Raw genomic sequence first — 8,136 nt, 5'->3', positions numbered from 1 at the left:
GATCTTCCCCAGACCTCCCTGCAGCTGTTTACAGGGAGCCTGTGTGTGTTGTGCTGCTGTGCTATTACCACAGCCCTGTGTGGGCTCAGCTTACAGCTCCATGACTTCACCATGTGGCAAAGCTGCCAAACCCACATGAGCAGAAGCTCAGCCTGTGGGCATCTCAAACTGGCAGCAAATCTACACTCAGGAACAAGGGCTGATCTGGCAGTGCAGGCTAGAAACGGACATTCCCTGAGATTGGCGGTCCTGCAGGAGGATGTGATGTGGGATGGGGGGGCGGGGTGGGGGGTTCCTGTTTGGGACGACCAGTGTAAATGCCTGAGTTTGGTGGGTCAGAGTTGGAGACTGGTACCTGGGTTTGGGAAGGAAGTGGGATGCCAATCACAGGGGACTGTCTCCTTCTCCATTCCAGCAGTGGGGTTTGTCAGCTGTTAGCATTTCCACATCGCATAGGTTGATACATAGAATTCCTGCACTCCAAAAGGAGGCTATTTGGCCCATCGAGTCTGTACCGACAACAATCCCATCCAGGCCCTATCCCCGTAGCCCCACATATTCACCCCGCTAATCCCTCTACCCTATGTATCCTGGGACACCAATGGACACTTTAGCATGGCCAATGCACCTAACCCGTACATCTTTAGACCGAGGGAGGTAACTGGAGCACCTGGAAGAAACCCACACAGACACGGGGAGAATGTGCAAACTCCACACAGACAGTGACCCAAGCCAGGGATCGAACCCGGGCCCCTGGCACTGTGAGGCAGCAGAGCCAGTCAGCACTTAACGTTGCCAAGTTTGTTTGAGTGGATTCTGGGAGGTTTGATCACATGGCCTGATGTCTCTAATTGCCCCGCCCTGGTCACTGTACATCATCATCAGCAATCTTATTGTAATGAGTAAACGTTATAAGAAAATGAAGAACAAAATACTGGGTTTTGACAACCCCCATGGTCTATCTCTTGGTTTGTTTATGGCAGTCTTGGGGATTAATGTTCAGTCCCTGGAGTGTCCGGGGAAATGCAGGAGGTGTTGGCAGTCCTAACCAGCGTGCTGAGGGAGCTGTAATGTGGGTTGCTCGTCACAGTCTCTCACCCCTCACCAGGTATGGAGTCAGTGTAGGACTGAGCAAGTTCTCCCCCCAACCCCAGAGCCTGAACAAGGGACTGGAATAGCTGTGGCTAAGAGGGGGAATGTGCCAAGTGGGCAACATTCTCACTCCAGAGACTTCAGCATGTCAACTAGGCAGATGCTCCAGTGCTGTACTGGGGTGGTGCTACAGTGCCATCTTTTAGATTAGACTTTAGACGTAGGTTCTGTTTGCCTTTGCTGGTTGGAATTTTTGAAGAAGTAATAGAAAGAATCGATGATGTTAATGCAGCAGATGTTCCCTGCATGGCCTGTCAAATTGAGGCCTCTAATAAGGATCTGTATTGTAGACTCACTATAAAGACATTACATGTGGAGTTAGGGGAAAGGTCGGGAACAAATATTAAGCGGGATACATGCTGAGAATAGTGAATGGTGTGAAATCGTGTTCCATAGGGATCTACTCTGGGACGACTGCTGGTCACCATTCAGACCAGTGGCCTGGAAACAGTGACCAGGATGATACTGTGCCTTTAAGAAATGTATTTTTATCATGATCCATGTGAGGGGTATGTTTAAAATTCAGCTCTGTTTTACATGGTGCCGAATTGTCTGCAGCTCACATGCTGAGAATGCAGGGTGATGATTTATTTTAGATAGAGGTGTGTTTGTTTTAATCGGAGTTAAAGTGTTTTTGTTCATTTTGTTTTATTTCCCTGGAGTGTCAGCCTCAGGTTTTGATTAGGTTGATTGATAAAGACAGAGAATGGACAGAGCTAAGCTTATAGTAGACACAGATTTTTTTTAAACAGACAGCTTCAGCTGGTTCTGAAAGAAGTCTTTCTCTCTTTTTCTCCCACTCCCTCTCTCTGGAGGCTGCTGTTTGGGGCTGTCAGAAAACAGATCCTTCTGCCTCTCTCTCCAGAGGTGTTCCAAAGTCTTGACGACTGTTAACATATATAAGCATGTGAGCCTGGGGGTTTGTCAACTGATTTTGAAGAGGAGTTTAAGTCAATGAGAGGAATATTGCTTGAATTGGAACTAATGGAGATAGGTTAGCAATTAATAACCTTGTCATGTATAAGTATTGTTCAATTGGTAAAAGTTAAGCTAATTCATTTGTTATAGTTAAACTGTATTGTTAAATAAAGTTTGTTTTGATAAAGGCTTCTAGTGTGTCAATAGAATCACACCTGGAGTGAAACACCAGATCCCCACACTCAGAGCAAAATATAAAAAATATGTTGGTCTTCAGAACACACCCTGGAGTTTGTGCTCTGATACTGAACACCAAGAATTGAAGAACATTGTCAGAATCTTCAATTATCTCCAAATTGGCGATATTGATAATACTGAGGAAGAATGTGACAATGTTGATCTCTCTTTGCTTCTCTCCCTCTTTCTCAGCTTTCCCCACTCTCCAATCCCTTCACTTTCTGCTGTCAACATTCTCTCTGTCCTTCAGCTCTGTCACTCTCACTCCACTCACTCTCTTTATCACTATCCTATACTCTGTTTGCTCTTGTGCTCCTCATTTCCCTCACACGCCCTCCCCTCACTTTCTCCCTCCCTCTCTGCTCTGTTTGTCTCTTGCTCTCTATCTCTCCCTCATTCACTTCATTCTCACTCTGTTCTTCACTCTTTCTGCTGCTCTCAGTCTCTCTTTTCAGGATCCACCCCTCATGCAGGGTGGACGGCTGTTAGGCGGAAAAAGAGGAAGACGAAGAATAGTCCTGGTCCTCAGGCCTCCCCAGTGGCCCCCCAAGATTCATCGACAGGGGCACAGGAGGATAGGCAGGAGGGACAGAATGACTTAGAGGGGCAGAAGGGTGCTGGCAAGGTGATAGTGGTAGGGGATAGGAGGGTCCAAGGCATTGACAGGAGGTTCTGTGGGCAGAGGCGTGACTCCAGGATGGTGGTCTGCCTCCCTGGAGCAGGGGTACAGGACGTAACAGAAAGGGTAGAGGGAATTTTGAAAGGGGAGGGGACCCAGGCAGAGGTAATAATACACATAGGGGAGAGGGACATAGGAAAGAGGAATAGGGTAGATGTACGTAGGCAATTTAGGGAGTTGGGGTCCAAGCTGAGGAGCAGGACCTCCAGGGTGGCATTCTCTGGGCTGCTGCCCAGTACCAGCAGGGCTAGGAATGACGAGATCATGCAGCTGAATGCATGGCTGAGGGATTGGTGTAGGGTAGAGGGCTTTACTTTTGTAAACCACTGGGAGGTATTTATGAGAGAAGGGCAACTGTATAGGAGGGGTGGGGAGAATTTGAATGGGAGGGGGACAAGTGTCTTAGCAGGGAGGTTAGCTGGTGTGTTTAGGAATGGTTTAAACTAATAGGGAGGGGGGGTGGGGATGTGACTGACAGCTCATTAGACACTGGGGCTGGGAGAGAGTCGGGTGAGAGGAAAATTATCAGGGAGAAGGAGGTTCCAAGGGACACTGGTGGGTTGGACTGTGTCTGTTTCAATGCGAGGAGTGTGACAGGAAAAATGGATGAGCTTAAGGCCTTGATGTTTGTGAGGAAGTTAGATGTGGTGGCAGTAACGGAGACGTGGTTACGTGAAGGTCAGGACTGGCAGCTGAATGTTCCTGGGTATAAGTGTTTTAGGTGTGACAGAGGAGGGTTGAAGAGAGGTGGAGGGCTGGCACTGTTAGTAAAGGAAAACATCACAGTAGTGCAGAGGGAGGATAATATGGAGGAGTTAGGGATTGAGTCACTGTGGGTGGAGTTGAGGAATAAAAAGGGAGAGATTACATTGCTAGGGGTGTACTATAGGCCACCCAACAGCCCGAGGTCAGTGGAGGAAGGTATTTGCAGGGGCATTTTGGATAGGTGCAGAAAGAATAAGGTGGTTGTAGTGGGTGACTTTAATCTTCCTGGAGTGAATTGGAGGGGGCCTAGAGCTGGGGGTACGGAGGGAGAGGAGTTTGTGAAATGTGTTTTGGAAGGGTCTCTAGAGCAGTATGTAACTAGCCCGACTAGGGGAGGGGCTATACTGGATTTAGTGTTGGGAAACGAGCCGGGGCAGGTGGTTGAGGTTGCGGTAGGTGAACATGTGGCTAACAGTGACCACAAGTCCGTCTACTTTAGGATAAAAACGGAAAGGGACGAGTGCCGGCCGAAGGGGAGGGTGCTGAACTGGGGGAAGGTGCGCTATAGCCGGATTAGGAGGGAGCTGAAGGACACTGATTGGGAGGGACTGTTAGCTGGCAAGTCCACGGTTGGCAAGTGGGAGGCTTTTAAGGGCAAACTGAAAGCGTTGCAGGAAAGGCATGTGCCGGTTAAGCGGAAGGATGGGAAAGGTAGGATTAGAGAGCCGTGGATTACAGGGGGTATCGAAGACTTGGTCAGGAAGAAGACGGAGGCATATGTTAGGGCAAAACAACTGGGAACAGAGATTGCGCTGGAGGAATATAGAGAGAGTAGGAGGGAGCTAAAAAGGGGAGTTAGAAGGGTGAAAAGAGGGCATGAAATGGCTTTGGCTGATAGGATTAAGGAAAATCCAAAGGCATTTTACTCTTATATTAGGAGCAAGAGAGTGGTTAGAGGGAAAATTGGTCCTTTTAGGGACAAAGGTGGGGAGTTATGTATTGAGTCGGAGGGAATGGGGGAGATCCTGAATGAATACTTTGCGTCGGTATTCACGAAGGAGAGGGGTTCGGTGTCGTGCAGTGTCTTGGAGGGAGCTGTAGATCAGTGGAAGGAAATATCCATTACGAGGGAGGAAGTGCTAAGGCTTTTAGGTAGCATAAAAACGGATAAAGCTCCGGGTCCTGATGGTATTTATCCCAGGCTGCTTAGGGAGGTGAAAGATGGAATTGCTGGGCCTCTGACGCAAATCTTTGTCTCTTCTTTGGACACAGGTGAGGTCCCAGAGGACTGGAGGGTAGCTAATGTTGTACCGCTGTTTAAAAAGGGCAGTAGGGATAACCCTGGTAATTACAGACCAGTGAGTTTGACATCGGTGGTAGGAAAATTATTGGAAAAAATTCTTAGGGATAGGATGTATGAGCATTTGGAGCGTTGCGATCTGATTAGGGATACGCAACATGGCTTTGTTCAGGGGAGGTCTTGCCTTACGAATCTGGTAGAATTCTTTGAGGAGGTGACAAAAACAGTTGACGATGGGAGAGCCGTTGATGTCGTCTATATGGATTTCAGTAAGGCGTTTGACAAAGTCCCTCACGGTAGGCTGGTGGAAAAGGTTAAGGCACATGGGATACAAGGACAGGTAGCTAGGTGGATTGAAAACTGGCTGGGCAATAGGAGACAGAGAGTAGTTGTCAAGGGGATCTTTTCTGGCTGGAGGTCTATCACCAGTGGTGTGCCGCAGGGCTCAGCACTGGGACCTCTCCTCTTAGTAGTATATATAAACGACTTGGAAGAGAGCGTACATGGTGTGATCAGCAAGTTTGCAGATGACACCAAGATGGCAGGATTGGCGGATAGCGAGGAGGAGTGTCAGGTGATACAGCAGGATATAGATAGGTTGGTATATTGGGCAGATAGGTGGCAGATGGAATTTAATCCTGACAAATGCGAGGTGATGCATTTTGGAAGGAATAATGTAGAGAGGAGCTGTGATTAAAGGTAGACAAATTAGGAGTATAGAAACACAGAGGGACCTGGGAGTGCAGGTTCACAAGTCTATGAAGGTGGCAACACAAGTAGAGAAGGTTGTGAAGAAAGCTTATGAAATGCTAGCCTTTATAGGAAGGGGTATAGAGTATAGGAGCTGCCGTCTAATGCTTCAGTTGTACAGAACGTTGGTTAGACTGCATTTGGAGTACTGCGTCCAGTTCTGGTCACCTTACTACCGGAAGGACGTGGAGACTCTGGAGAGGGTGCAGAGGAGGTTTACCAGGATGCTGCCTGGTATGGAAGGACTGAGTTACGAGGAAAGGTTGGAGAAACTGGGACTCTTCTCCTTAGAAAGACGGAGATTGAGGGGAGACATGATAGAGGTATATAAGATACTGAAGGGAATAGATAGAGTCAATAGTGAGAGGCTGCTCCCTAGGCTGGGTACAATTACGAGAGGTCATGATCTAAGGGTGAGGGGGGAGAAGTATAATTTGGATGTGAGAGGAAGGTTCTTCACGCAGAGGGTCGTGGGGGTATGGAACGCGCTACCGAGTAGGGTGGTGGAGGCAGGAACGTTGGACTTGTTTAAGGTTTACTTAGATAGACACATGAGCGAAACAAGGATGGAGGGTTATAGTAGGGGGTATTAAATAGGGTCAGAGCCTCGGGAGACACCGGAAATGTAGACTTATATGTTAACGTTTTTGTCTTTTTATTCCGCAGGTGGAGGTCCACCTTGTTGTCAAACGAGGGGCATGCACACGGTGGGTCGTGCGTGGGCTGCTCTTGGAGGTTCCGGGAGTGGCCTAGTACTTCGTGTCGGTGTGTGTGCTTAAACCTGGACCAGTAGATGGGCGCCGCAACAGCTCAGTGACTAGCACTGCTAGCTGTGCAGATACATGGATTTGGGCCAGTGTCTGTGGGAGTTTGCGCATTCTCCCTGTGGTTGCGTGGGTTTCCTCCGGGTGCTCCGGTTTCCTCCCACACCCCAAAGATGTGCTCTTAGGCTGATTGGTGGAACAAATTGACACTATTCTCCCCTGAATCTGGCTAAGTTAGGGGTTCCACTCACAGACACACAGGGCAGATTGGTGTAGGAGGATGCGGCGGCGCGGGCTCGTTGGGCCGAAAGGCCTGTTTCCCGTGCTGGGTTGTTCTTTGTTCTTTATGCTCTCTACCTCACTCCCTCATTCATGGCCCTATTCCCAGCAGTGTCTATCAATGGTCTCACTCTTTCTGTAGATGTGTCTGTCACTTGGACACTGTCGCCTGTGTAATTCCAGTCAAACATCTGAGTAATAAATTAATGAAATAATTAAATAAATTTGAATGGGAAGGAAACCTGAGACACTATATGTGCAGTGTCTCCCACCCTCCCCTCTCCTCTAACCTAAAAAAAAAGACCTGGTGTGAGAGTAGGTGAGCTTTTTTTCTCTTTTGTTTCTTATTAAGTTAACAATGATGTCAATGCAGGCAGTGCAATGTTCCTCCTGTGGCATGTTTGAGGTGAGGGACACCATTAGTGTCCCAGCTGTGTACACCTGCAGGAAGTGCACCCACTTCCAGCTCCTTGAAGACCGTGTTAGGGAACTGGAGCTGGAACTGGATGAACTCAGGATCATTCAGGAGGCAGAGACAGTAATAGATAAAAGCTACACGGAGGTTCATACTCTTAGGAATGAGGATACTTGGGTAACTGTTAGAACAGGTAAGAAGCAGTCATTGCAGCAATCCCCTGTGGCTGTTCCTCTGTATAACTGTTTTGGATACTGTTGGGGGAGATGACTTACCAGGGGTAAGCCATGGGGTACAGGTCTCTGGCACAGAGTCTGCCTCTGTTGCTCAGAAGGGAAGGGGGAGAGGAGTGGAGCATTAGTCATTGGGGACTCTGTAGTTAGGGGGAACTGATAGGAGATTCCACGGGAACAAGGAAGATTTGCGGTTGGTGTGTTTACTCGCAGGTGCCGGGGTCTGTGATGTCTCGGATCGTGTTTTCGAGATCCTTAAGGAAGAACGGGATCAGCCCCAAGTTGTGGTCCACGTAGGCACCAACAACATAGGAAAAGGGATGGGGATGTAAGGCAGAAATTCAGGGAGTTAGGGTGGAAGCTTAGAGCTAGAACAAACAGAGTTGTTACCTCTGGTTTGTTGCCCAAGCCACGTGCTAGCGAGGAGAGGAATAGAGAGAGAGAGAGCAGTTGAACGTGTGACTACAGAAATGGTGTAGAACAGAAGGATTCAGATACTTGGATAATTGGGGCTCATTCTGGGGTAGGTGGGACCTCTACAAGTGGGATGGTCTACACCTGAACCAGAGGGGTACCAATATCCTGGGGGGTAAATTTGCTAATGCTCTTCAGGACGGTTTAAACTAATTCAGCAGGGGGATGGGAATCTGGATTGGTGCTCCAGTGTACAGGATGATGTGAATAGTGAGGTCATGAATAAGGTT

This window comes from Carcharhinus amblyrhynchos, chromosome 25 (genome assembly GCF_965287045.1).
Source record: "Carcharhinus amblyrhynchos chromosome 25, sCarAmb.v2.hapA, whole genome shotgun sequence".
Classification (NCBI taxonomy): domain Eukaryota; kingdom Metazoa; phylum Chordata; class Chondrichthyes; order Carcharhiniformes; family Carcharhinidae; genus Carcharhinus; species Carcharhinus amblyrhynchos.
Note: the sequence above shows the minus strand (reverse complement) of the source record.